The sequence below is a fragment of the Aythya ferina genome (assembly GCF_964211825.1).
Source record: "Aythya ferina genome assembly, chromosome: 5".
In the NCBI taxonomy this organism is placed as follows: Eukaryota; Metazoa; Chordata; class Aves; order Anseriformes; family Anatidae; genus Aythya; species Aythya ferina.
Window position 1 is genome coordinate 50,271,247 of NC_140301.1, and position 13,182 is coordinate 50,284,428.

General features: G+C 35.8%; 1 protein-coding gene across 5 annotated transcripts in view; it reads right to left on the bottom strand.

The window, feature by feature from the left end:
* DICER1 (dicer 1, ribonuclease III) overlaps positions 1 to 13,182 on the bottom strand; it is a 69,596-nt gene that overhangs the window by 50,925 nt on the left and 5,489 nt on the right. For 3 of the 5 annotated variants that reach the window (XM_084522436.1, XM_084522439.1, XM_084522435.1), the window contains exon 2: positions 629 to 694. The gene's annotated coding sequence lies outside the window, so the exon portion shown is untranslated. Of the gene's footprint in view, positions 1 to 628; positions 695 to 3,172; positions 3,237 to 4,467; positions 4,507 to 13,182 lie in introns of all 5 variants that reach the window. The other 2 variants (XM_084522437.1, XM_084522438.1) reach the window with 2 other exon arrangements.

The window sequence follows — 13,182 nt, forward strand, 5'->3', positions numbered from 1 at the left end:
GGAAAGCATAATTCCCTAATCCTACTTAACAGGTTACTATGATTAATACTAATAATTGTTTCATATGAAAATATAATAGAAGTATGTTTTCAATTATTTTTTTTCAAATGTAATGTTTTTTCCATACAAATACTTTCATTTCACTTAAACATAAAAAATGGAATTCAGATTTTTAGTTTCAATTTGAAGCCACAATAAATTAATAAAAAAGCAGCAACAATTTCTAAGCAATTAGAACATGTATATTTAAATAAAAGTAATATTTTGCAATTAATAAATTTCAAATTGTATAAAAACACATTTAGCTATACACGTAAAATCAGCAGTAATTCATGACAACTTCATAGATACATTAGCAACTTCATAAAACTAACTTAAAACACAAAACATAGTATATCTAAGCAGATTTACAATATTCTCAAAGCTCTAAAGCACAAAATTTACATAAGATATTCACCTAGAGTATTAGTTTTCCCAGACCTAGAGAGACTCTGAAGTCAAATTTTTTTTAATCAATACTGAAAACTTAAATGCAAAATGAATCTTGATGAAAATTTCTACTCCAATCAGTTCCATAAAGTTAACGAGAAGGACACTCCCAAGATTACTTCAGTATGTTCATTTTTACCTCAAATGCTGATGCTGAGCTTTTCCAGAGTTTCCAAGCCTGTAATTTTGTTTCACCCTAGGTAACCTAAAAGGCAATATAAAAAGAGAGCATTTTAACATGAACTGCCATAAAAATCAATTGTGCCATGTGGTAGTCTGCTTTCTTGCATTTTAATATTTAGCTCTGTAGCAACAGCACATGGTCCTTCAAAATCTAATTATCATATGCCCTTTTTTGGCTAGGGATACAGACAGTCAGCATCTGAAAGCCATAAGTGCTCAGGAGATATTTGCATATATTCTGTTTTATCTGCTAAAGTAATTGCTAGCTGAGTACAACTAGATTTACAATTTTCTTCCCCTGTGCTCCCTCCACAGGAGTTTCACCTAATATTGTGATGAGGTCTTAAAGCAATTTATCAGCTGACAGCTTTGAAAAAGCTTAAAGAATATGCACTCCTTTTGAGAAAGCCAAATAAACAATTTTTGCTTTATTTTACAACAAGAATGTGTAGGGAGTGCAAAGCAGAAAATCTGATGAGTACTGTGTTAATGTATAAAATAGACCGATACAAATCTCACTGCCAGGGATACTTTTCAAGTTCACGTTTGCATCACACACACATCTTTTTCTGCACAAAATACAGAAAATTATTGGTAGGAAGTCGTGAGTAGAATTTAAATTGATTGTAATACGTTCCTGTTATGTCTAGATTATTCATCTATTCACCGCCGCCAAAACATGAACCAGAATACATATTGCACTGAACCAGAAAATAGCCTAACAACAGAAAACTGTCACTTCTGCAAGAAAAATACAGAAATAAACCACAGTTTATATTGTTTCTTCCTGCTTCTCTTGCAACTACAGCATTTAGTTACCCTTCCACATAACAAACACGAAGTCTCAATTATTTGTCAGCAGAGCTAATGCCATGTATTGCTTCACACAGCAAACACACTTTATTCTGTAATCACAGATGGCAAGCAAAAAGCAAACAAATTGGTAGGTAAGATTTGGTAGAACCAAAGAAGTGTGTAATTCTCCACCAAGCCCAACAATTTCCTTTGGCACATCTGAGCTGTAAACCAGAAGACTGCAGCCTTAATCGACTGGCAGGCAGGAATTACAGTAGGCCCTTTTAATGCTGAAGCTAACATACAACCAGACAGGCCACATTCCTGAGATGCAGTCAAGTTCTCCTACAAAACAGCAAACTTCTATGCCATTAGCATCTAAATAGTGCTGGTGCACCCGCCCAGACAAAAGCCTGGTGCAGCAGCCAGCCGGGCCTGCAGGCCCAAGGCCTGTGCAGCTTGCCAGTGATCTCAGCACAACAAGGGACGCAGACAGGGCTTACCCCAGTAAATAACAAAACAGCCAGCTTTGATTGCCTACAAAAAAATCAGAGCCCAATCTGATATAACTTTTTCAACCATAGAATACATGTATACAATATAATTTATATGATTTTACTCTACACTGGCTGTAAGTCTTGTTAAAAAAAAACAGAGGAGAAAAAGGCAAAGTGACTTTTTAAATAACTGATACCACTAAAAACAGAAGACATTCTAGAAAACTCGAACAGTAACAATTTTTGAGAGCTCAATATTCACGCATTTCATCTAAAGGTAGAAGGTAAGCATTCCAAAACAGCTGGTTATTTTGTCTAATTAGGCACACTGCAAACACACCAAATAATCAAAGTATAAAGCAGCAACATGGAAAAAAATCAGGTCCTATAAAGATGTCAAAAAAAGCATCCAAGAAGTGACACAAGTTACTCCTGCAGATCTCCGATGCCCTGGCAATCTGCAAGCGACAAGTCTCTGCCAAACTCAGCCAAGACCTTCAAGTATGTAGGCTATTTGCTACTCCAGAAAAGACAAGTAAACAAATGTATCATGTAGTACATAGAGGAATATATCAACAGGTTTGGTTTTTGTTTTTTTCATACTGTGGTTTTATAATTCAGTATTTGTAAATTATCTTGATGTGATACCTAACTGTTGCTATTTAAAAAAAAAATAATTAGAGGATGGAAGAATGGAATATTATAAACAAAAAAACAGGTGACATACAGCAGGCAATGGACTGAATTTGAAACACAGATTATCAGTATTCTCTCTCCATCACCATCTACAGTTTGAAGTTAAACTATTACTTCTGTCCAAATTACGATGTCAATGCTTAATTAAACTATTATTCATGAACTGTTAACAGCTTGAAAATTAGTTTCTTTTCTTGCAGGATCTATGCAATCAGACTGAAGCTCACAAGAGAGCTATGGGGTGAACCACCTTCATGAAAACACAAACGCATTGTAGCACGATTCAAAACCCTGCAGCATAAGAGGGTAAAAACCACTATTATGGTTAAGAGAAAGCCCTCTGGGCTGGCATCCTCTGTGTGTACATGTTATGAAGTGGAGTCAGTACCAAGTGGGAGTCAGCCTTCTCTGCAATGCATTATCCCAGCAACCTTGTATTTCAAGTATTTTTCTTTTCTTTTTCTTACTGCAAACACAGCTAGTCAGGAACCCCAGTACAAACTGCATACTACCTCAGATTGACTCCAAAACAAAATACTTTTAGCATCTGTGGAACTAAGCCTTCTCCATGGAAGTCTGGGGAAAAAAAAAAAAAAAAAAAAATACTCAGAACACCTCTAAATGCGAAGCCAACTGTAAGAACACTGAAACATTTAATAGATTTCACAATTAAAGTCAAATTACTCCATGTAATACTTGCCTTTTTTTTTCATGCTACTATTTGAAAACTTGCCCATTTAAAAATCACAGTTAACTACATGAAGTAGGATCTATGAACTTAAGTATATTATTACATCAATATCACAAGAAAATATAGTCAAACATATCAATGAATTTATCTATCATGTGGTCCTTTACTTGGGTAGCAAATTATTTACTGGCAATTATTTAATTTAGCTAAAGGTTACATTTAAGCCTCTCAGGCAAGTGTATGTTTTGACAGGAAGGCAATTAAGCAGACCTTAGGGCAGGGATTTCTCTTTTCCCCAGCCCAGGGGCAAGCTGTGAGGCAAGTACAGTTCCAAAGCACCAATTATTCTTGCTTATGGTAAGTAAAAGCAGCAGCTGCCCCCTGAATATAACCCCACGTGGGGATTTCAAGCCTGTTATTTGCGTAAACAAAAACATAAATCCTTCCTCCCCATGTGGCAAAAAGTCAAGCTCCCCAAAACACAGGTGTTTGACAGTTTTCTGTTCTTTCTCTGCCAGAACATCCAAAGTTACTAACAGAGTTCTACAATACAAGAGGTCTCTGAAGTTACTAGCGTCACAATGCAAAAAAATCTATGGATATCTGGGTTTTTAAGCCATCTTCTACAATTTTCACTGACAGTCTAAATGAAAGTTCAGATCTCATAGCACTGATTATAATATTAATTCATCTACCACCTGAAATTCAGTATGGAAATAGTAGGCTTAATAATATGCACATTAATTTGGGGAAATTAATAGTGCAAATTAACTCATCCTAACGAAACACACAAAATATTGAAGTATTACATACTGATTAGTACACTATTTAATTACATTTTGGGCTTTGTGTTTTTTAATCTGTTTTCCTGAAAAAGAAAAGCTGCTCACTGATCACACTACAGGTCTGTATACACTCTTTCCTGGCCAACTACCTGTGGGCACAGTGCTGGAATTTTCTTTTATGTGAAGCTGGGATAGAATCAACATTAAGTTCATAAAAATATAGTATAAAGACAGCCAACTAACACTCCCCAAATTAAGAAACCTTTGATGTCTTTTTGCATTAACATCTTAATGTTTTCTTGCCTCAAAAACAAAATACACCCCACCATACCTTCTCAGATGCCAGGGAATCCAATCTCCAGACAGGTATCTTCAGATAGGAGGAAGAAAAGGGGGGACAGGGAGGGTAGGGGAAAGACTTCATTCATTTTAATTCATTTTACTGAAGAAAAACCAGCATAATCTGTAAGACACTTCTATATGCCTGCCAATTTTTACGTATTTATTTTAAACAAACTATATAATAACGTCTAAAGGTGTAGATGAAAACACTCTCTGGAATCTTAAGTGTTTCAAGTGCACTCACATAAAATATGAGGAACAGAATTCCCCACTGCCGAACAAGAATACACGTGCAAAGCTGAATAATATTTTTTTATCTGAATTACTTTATCTGAACAAATTACCAAATGGAAAAGATCTTTAGAAAAGGAAGTAATTTACACATTTGGCTAACCAACTTACTGTGCAAAGCACAAGAAAAATAAAAATTTTTATAAAGCCATTTCGTGCATGAAGAGCTGAGAATCAACAAGGCTAACAATTACCTGGATGATAATCTCAAATCACCAAGTGCAGTGCAAAATCAACACCAAAAAACTTTGCACACCATGAAGCACTTCACATGGATTCCAAATATTTTTAATTTTCTAAGAATTGAAATAACCTTTCATTTAACAGTAGTTATTACTGCTTTCTATTTGAGTCACACTGAAAACATTGCAATCCTTGGGAAAGCAGTGGCTTTTATATCCTACAGAAGGACTGGGTCTCAGCCCTTAAGCAGCTACATACCTGGAATACAATGAACATTGCACTAAAAGCTACTGCATTTTATAGATAATGCTATTCCCTCCGTATAAATATATGCATATAAATCAGAACTTAATAACTTTTACATTATTTACAGTTAAAAAAGTTAAGAATAAGACTTCAGCAAGTTATAATGAATTAGTCATTTTTAGTTATTTTAATGCATTGATCACTTTTCAACGTTGTCCAAAAAGGCACATATATTTGCTTACTGCCTGGCATTCAAAGAAGCCTTTAAAATTACATTTTAACATTATGAAGCTAGAAGTTTCGTACAGTATTTTTGCATCACAGGTTGTTTGTAGTACTGTTGGTTCTCAAAAATAACCAGCAACGAGAAACCAATTTAGATAATTTTTAAAAAATTACTTGATGAAAAGATGGCAATAGGACAGCTGAAGTCCTTAGCAAAGATAAAGTGGCAAAAAATAGCAGCGCAGGACAAGATATGTTTTGTTTTAGTCCTGAATCTGAGGTAAGAAAAACTGCAATGGTTTGTAAATATTATCTTGCGCTCTATAACTTCAGTTTTTCAATGAAAAAGAAAAAAGAAAGACGTCTTTATTCATCACTTGTCTCAAATAGAAATCTTAGGAGAGTAAATATTGTCTTACCAGTGACTTTGAAAAATAAAAATATTTAAGATGCACAAAATACAACTGGAACACTTTCTTGTGCACTATGCATGGGATCACAGATGCCTAACAGTAACAAGCTTAAAATTTAAAGCCCCCCTCCTCCTCTAAATACCTTTCACTCTCTCATTAACTACGAAAGACAGAAGAAGGTCAAACAGATATAAAGCCAAACACATCAGTGAAATTTGGAAGTGCCCTGTTCATCGTGAGGGTGCCCTAACTGCAGTGCTGATGTTGCGAAGCAGCAGTAGCACTTGGAGCCCACGCACACAAATCAGAGAACAGACCTGGTCTGGAGTCAGCCATCTGTGAATCTTCCACAGGAAGAGAATGAATACAAGGTGACAAAAAAATTATGCAGATAAAATAGTTATCTGTGAGAGATTTCTTTGTTCGTGTGCAGGTTAGCAAGTGTTTTTGCCTAATGCCAAGTCTACATTATAGGGAAGAATCTTTCTAATCCAATGCAGCATTAGTCCAATTTTTCATGTTAGCTTTGTACATCACAAATATAGTAATGTGTACTTACACTATGCAGCTTACCAAAAAAAGTAACTAAGCTGCTCCTCCTTGCTGAATAATAAAAGAGCTTCAAAAACTGAAATAAGCTGTTTTGCTACTACCTACAAGAGCCATTAAAAAAATAGGGAAGATAAGCATATATTTACCTTTTACTTCTCAAAACTGGAGTGGAAGCAATCCCTACCGATAAACAAAAGCATTACCCAACTATAAACATAACAGAGAGGTTCCAGATATCAAAGCTATTACTGAATAATGCATCAACTCATTTAGTGATTGAGGCATGTTAGAAAGCAAAATTAAAGGAATTTTGCTAAACGATTCCACTTTTTCTATATTCTTACATAAAGCCATTCAGGGCTGAGAAATAGTGTTTTAAAGCAGCTAAATCCCAGTAAATGGTGCAATTGAGTTTCCAATGTTAGTTTGGGTTCTGGAAGCAATATAACACTGTAGTACTCCAGCTGGCAATTAACCCTTCTGCCCAGGGGAGCTGAGAATTAATATATTCATCGAGTTCTTTCAGTTCCAGATCTAGCCTGAATAACAGATACAATATTGCACTGGAAAGACAGACATACCTACAGGATCTTGGTCCACATTCATCAGTTAAATGGAATTTCTCTCCTCTGTAGCACTAAAGCATAGTCCTACAATTCAGTCAGCTGAGAATTGTATTTTCAGGGCAGAACATAAAGACACAAATTCAGAAGAGTTTTTAAAATATAGATAGCTAGATATAAAATTGTAGATTTTGCTCTATTCTCGGTTCTACCTTGCACTGAATTTGTCAAACGACCTACAATTATGCTTAGTATCATCTGATTGCTAGGGGATAAGCAAGCATTTTACAGGTTGCTTGATTCCAGCACAATTAAGCAGCTAACAGCAGGTAGTCATTAATAAAAAACTTCAGATTTTTTGTGATTTTGTCAGTTCAGAGGTCTTAGAAAAAGAAAGATCCAAATTCTGTGATGTCCACCTGGCAGCTGCATGAGCAGAGCTTGGACTATCTCCCCTTTCCACTGGTGTCCTAAGCTTCTACTCTGTATATATTAGGACCTACCAAAAAAAAAAAAAAAAAAAAAAGGCAGCTTAGCAGGTATATTCACTACAGAAATCTTGGAAGCATGGGAGGAAAGACAAGAGAAAAGGTAAGGAGTGGAACACATCTCCACCATGTTGACTCTGGAGAAAAAAACAGATTCACACGTGAATCTCTAATTTGCACTTATCACCATATCATTCTTCCTACTTGGGTTGAAAAAAATCAGTGTTTGACATTTATGACTCATTTTAGGGCAGCACATTGTGGAAACATTCCTCGACACCTTTTGTTATCTGACCCTTGGGCAGCTCTACAAATGCTTCAACACTTTCACTTAACAATGAGTACTGGATGAGGAATATTTTCTTGCCCTCGTTTATCCTCCCCATGCCCTGCAGATGACCAATTCCATAGGTCAGACTGAGCACACAACTCTCCAGAGGACAATCCAATCCAGACTAAAGAGATCCATGAAGCAGCATGCAAGGGGGTGGAAGGAGCAGCAGCTGGAACAAACACAACCTTTTAGGCAGTATCAGAAGAAATGCTGCCAGCATTTAAGTGACAAAGAACAATGAAAGCTCAATCTAGGTATGAAGGAATTAAAGGAAAGAAACAAGTTTCCAGAATAAAAGGAGAAAAACATGAATGCAAGCAAAACTTTCAAGAAGATATATTCCTTCTCAAATTAAAAAAATACTGAAAGCCAAAAGACACCAAATAAAAGACATTTAAAAGCAAGGGAATAATACACATTAAGGCAGAATAATTATTCCACCACAACATCCCAATACAGCAGGTCTGATTAAATCCACAACATTAACACCCCTTAATTCAATATTGACTTTTACTAGGAAACTTTAAATAATCAGTTAAAAACTCATTTAGATTTTGAAGTTTCCTTTGAAAGGATTACTTCTTTATTTGATATTAATTACCTGGGTCTAGAACTGATGAATATGAACCTCCAATAAGTTAGGAGGGTACTGTTAGCACTATTATTAACATTTACTTCATTTACCTTGTTAATTGGTCTATTCCATTATGCAGAACAGCTTGTTTGTCTGCCTATTACATGTATTGTGGTGTATTTAGAAAGAACTTAGAACTCACTTATATACAAATTATTTTAAAGCATTATTAAACACAACTTTATGTAAATATTTACGTATAACTGGCTTTTAATTTCACTGAATAATAATTTGATTTTATCACCTACAGCTAATGAGCTGACTTATTTGAGTGGGCATGAAGAGATGCACCAACATGCTGCAAGAAGAAGAAAACTGAGTGGTATGACTTTCAGAATGATTTACACAAATGTAGTGCCTAACTTTCAGTGGAGATTTGAAATGTTTTCCACTTCTTCCTCTGAATTGCTTTCTTAACTCTAAAGGAGACAAAGCTGAGGAAATGTGACTTCTCTTTAGCAAACAGATTAATTACAATACCTTTCTTGCATAAGAAAAATCAAAAGTACTGTTATTTAGAACAAATGCAGAGATTAGTTTTACTACTTTAAATACTTAGACCAACATCTGCTGAACGTGGAATACAATTCTGACACTCAAGCTCTTTTTTCTCTAACTACATATAATGTATACAAAAGATGGCCATTTTCAAAATTTACAATTTGAGCTATTTCAGCATCTTCCAAACATACACTAAAACTGAGGAAAAAAACAACCTGTAGATTTCAGCCTTGACTATCTGTAATAAGGAGTTTTGAAATGAAATTGCAAAGTTACAGTTACTAGAACTGTGACACTGCTGGGCAGATAAGACCTTAGAGAAAGTGAGTCTAATCAATCAAGACAATGAAGTTAATTTGGAAAGTATAAGTGAATTAAACCCTTACAGGCAAGCTGTCACTGAGGAGAGTGACCCTACTACTTTTCTTCAATTAGGATTAAACACAGAACATATGCAGGTTTAACACATCTTACTTTCACCAGTGGTATTTCATTTTAGCTCTCAAATACTCTCATGCAAGTCCGTGTCTGGTTGTACAGTCAAAGTTTTCTAGAATACATACAAAGGAAACGTGATATCCCTGGTATGGAAATATGAAGTGTCTCCCGTATTTTTGTCATCACTTCTCTTCCATTTTCACTCAGCAGTGAGACAAAACACTATCCTCTTGTCAGCTTAACACACATTGAATAGGGACTGCCATACATACAAGAACATCCCTCTTGTATTCACTCTTCAACCCACATGCTGCCTCCAACTCTGTCTAATGCCAGCATAACGATTTCCAGGTAATTTGTGACCAGATCTATCAGTAATAAAGTCACACAGAAGAAAGCTGTTTCTTCGATGAAGCAGTTTCCCTAATACACCACACAGCTTCAGAAACGCTTGCACTCAAAGCCTCGTAGCAAGTATCATTAAGACACACACATTTTCTTCCTAGGCAGAAATGGCAAATCAAATGCATATCAAACTACATACAGCCTGGCATACATGAGGAGCCAGTGCACCTCAGATACTTAACTGGAAAAAGAATTTACTGTTTTGAGTATTACCTCCATGGTCATGCAACACCTAGTTAGAATAAAAAGTATAAAATATTTATTTTCTTTAAAAGTTAAGTTTTTGTCTTTTTAGTTAACCCTCTAGACAGTATCATAACACCAACTGCAAATACTCCCGTATTAATTATTGTCTACAATTTCAAATGAAAATTATACATAGTGAAATGATATTCTGAGTAGCATGTCTGTTAATTGAAACTGATAGGTACTCTTTACCCCATAAATCTAGTAGGATAGAAAAGTTTAGCACCTACTTTAAGTGTGGAAAACCAAAGAGTGAAAGTCACTCTGTTTTTCTGGACATTCTTGCTCAGAGTTTTGATGCATCTTAATTGTACTATTGCCAGTAAATTTAATGCTTTTTTTTTTTTTTTTAAAAAAACTGCAGTCAACGTTCACCCCTAAACCAAGAGTAACTCAGAAAAACACAGAAAAACACAGCCTGGATAACTTGTATAGCCTAATCTCTACCTTCCATCTAGTTTTACAGATCATTACTCAAATTGAGGGGAAAAAAGAAAAATCAGAAAGTTTTCCTGGCTTACAAAAGTGACTTGCCTTTTCCAACTACTTCAACCTGTTAATTATGTGAGAAGTTCAGAAGTATTTAAAGATTTATGTTGTAAATAGTGTGGGGTCCTAAAGCTTTGATTTCAGACTAAGGATTACAAATCTCTATCATGCTGGCAGTAAACAGGCTAGATTTTTATATCAATATATATAGATAAGACAATGTTTTGCCCTTCCCTTGCTGAAACCTAACCACTCTGTTTCTAAAAGCTCCTAAGGCTAACCAAAGATTAAAAAAATATATATCAAAGTTTCAGAAGAATGTGAAACAGCGTAAAGGAAAACACTAATCTTCAAGTTATTAGACTTTGATTTGTATTTAATTTTACTACTATCCTGGAATACACAATCACTGTTTGATGAAAACAGGAAGAGATGTTCTAAAACTTAAACCACTTTCTTGAATAGCTCCTGAATTACAGAATCACTCTATACTACCACTAGAGAGAAGTGACAGGTTTTATACAAGCCATAAGTTTGGACCTGAGTTTTCCAAAGCTAATAAGCTACAGCACAGGTGTTCCATCTTGCTACCATTTTCTGGTGGTATTATCTTTGTTTAAAAGCTGCTGAAACCTCAGAATATTATTCAGTAAAGAAATGTCATTAAGTGGAGGTTTGAATCCATTAGACTTTCCACACCATAAGCTTTCACACCCCACACTCCCGCCCCCACACTTTGGCTCATATCCTATATTCACCCCAGCTGATTTTCTACACAAAACCCATACAATAGCTGTAATAACGCATCCAATTATAACAGTTAAGAAAAGTGAGAAAGTGGAATGTTGAAAAAAATACGAAATAACTTGTTAATTAACATGTGAGAAATCAATATTCACATAGAATGGAAGTATTCACTGATTCAGTAGGGAAGACAATGAAGTGGAGGGTAGTATTTTGGGATGAGACCTCATGAGACCACCAATCTAATCCCGTGGCAACCTAGTGCTAGATGGAAGAACCCTGCTCTTCTCACTGCTCCTTCCCTTCTCTAAACAGCTGTGGCATTTGTCTAACATGGAAAAAATAGTTCAGCTCCCTAACCATGTCATTTTTCTCCTTTACCTAGGCAAGCTTGTGCTTGCTGAACCAGCAGAAATCAAGTGTGTGGGGGTGTCAGATGAGTATTAGAGCTGGCATGAGGAGACAGTTGTCATCCGTTTTGACAGCCATCATATGGTCTATGTGACAGAAAACAAGCAAATTGGGTTCAAGAGGTTTTTGACTGTCACTCAAAAAGAGAGACCAACTTCTTTATTGCCAACTGTTGCTGACCTGTGTTATACTAAATGACAAGAAACCTAAAATTCCAGCAACAAAACTTCTTGCTCTGCAGTCCAAAAACACTTAATTGAATGCAACAAAAGAAAACATCAAGTGGCAGCAGACAGCAGTAACAGAATGACCAGATATAAGAATTCTAACAACTGTTAATAGCTGGCAGTCAATGTATACATTAGTAGCATTATTGGCACATTACTCCAAATGCTTGCCAGAAATCAGCACCTGCTTCATCATTATGCCAGTCACTACATGCCCTGAAATCATCCAGCAGTTTGTTGCACGCCCTCACCCACTGAGATAAAACACTGTTCGTGGACAATTTCACAGATTTTGTTACTGAAAACTCATCTTCTATTCTATGTAAGTAACACAGGCTTAAGAAGACCACTTTCCAGAAAGTTCAGTATTAATCAAGGCAGGTTTCACATCTCAATCTCTACACAGCAGAGCATTAACTAGGCAAAGATTACCATAGGGAAAATTACTCATCTCCTAGAAGTTGATTGTATGTCTTTCAAAGACCCAGGGAGCTCATAAATGTTTTTGGCATTCTCCCAGGCTTTTTTCAATGAATGACTTCAAGGTAAAAATGCAGGCCTAGGTTGTACATTACCTTCATAAAACCTACACCTCCTCCTCCGGAGCTCTGTCTGTGTCAGCTCAAGCTCTTTCCTCTCAAATCCCAGGACAGGAATTCTGTAGCGCACATTCTAGTCACACTTCTTCAGAGAAAGATTTCACTAAATTGTAGTCTTTCTGATTACACAGTAAACAAATCAACTGATGTATTCAGCATATAATCATATGGACTTGAATAGCTGAGTATACATTTCTTAATTATTTATAATCCTTGAAAGCATACAAATATGCAACTTTCTCTTGCAGTGCCAATTACAGCTTTCTATGTTTCTTCAGTGTCAAAATAAGTCAATTCAGGAGGCTCACGTTGACAGAGTTCGTTATTATTTAGAGCAATGAAGAAAGGAAAAAATTCATTACAAGTAGTAAAAAATTAAAATGAGGTCCCTGGGATCCTGCTGAATTTTCCCAAGCGAATAGAAAACACAGGCCTTGCTTAGAATAACTGTAGAAATAATGAGAAAGGGAAAAATAACCCCCAGGCTCTTAGTAACATGCTCGTGTCACTGTCGTCTTACAGTCTCTGCCATTCAAGTTGACTCCAGGTTGAAACTATTCATTTCCTCAGGTCAATTCTCTCCTTGTTTAGCACCACAGAAACAAGAAAACATTAGTAGTAAGAACAATAAATAAGTACGAAATACATACAGATCCTCCCAGGGACTCATAGAGCACATGGCAGAAACAAGGGTTCTAATCAAGTTTTGTTTTTC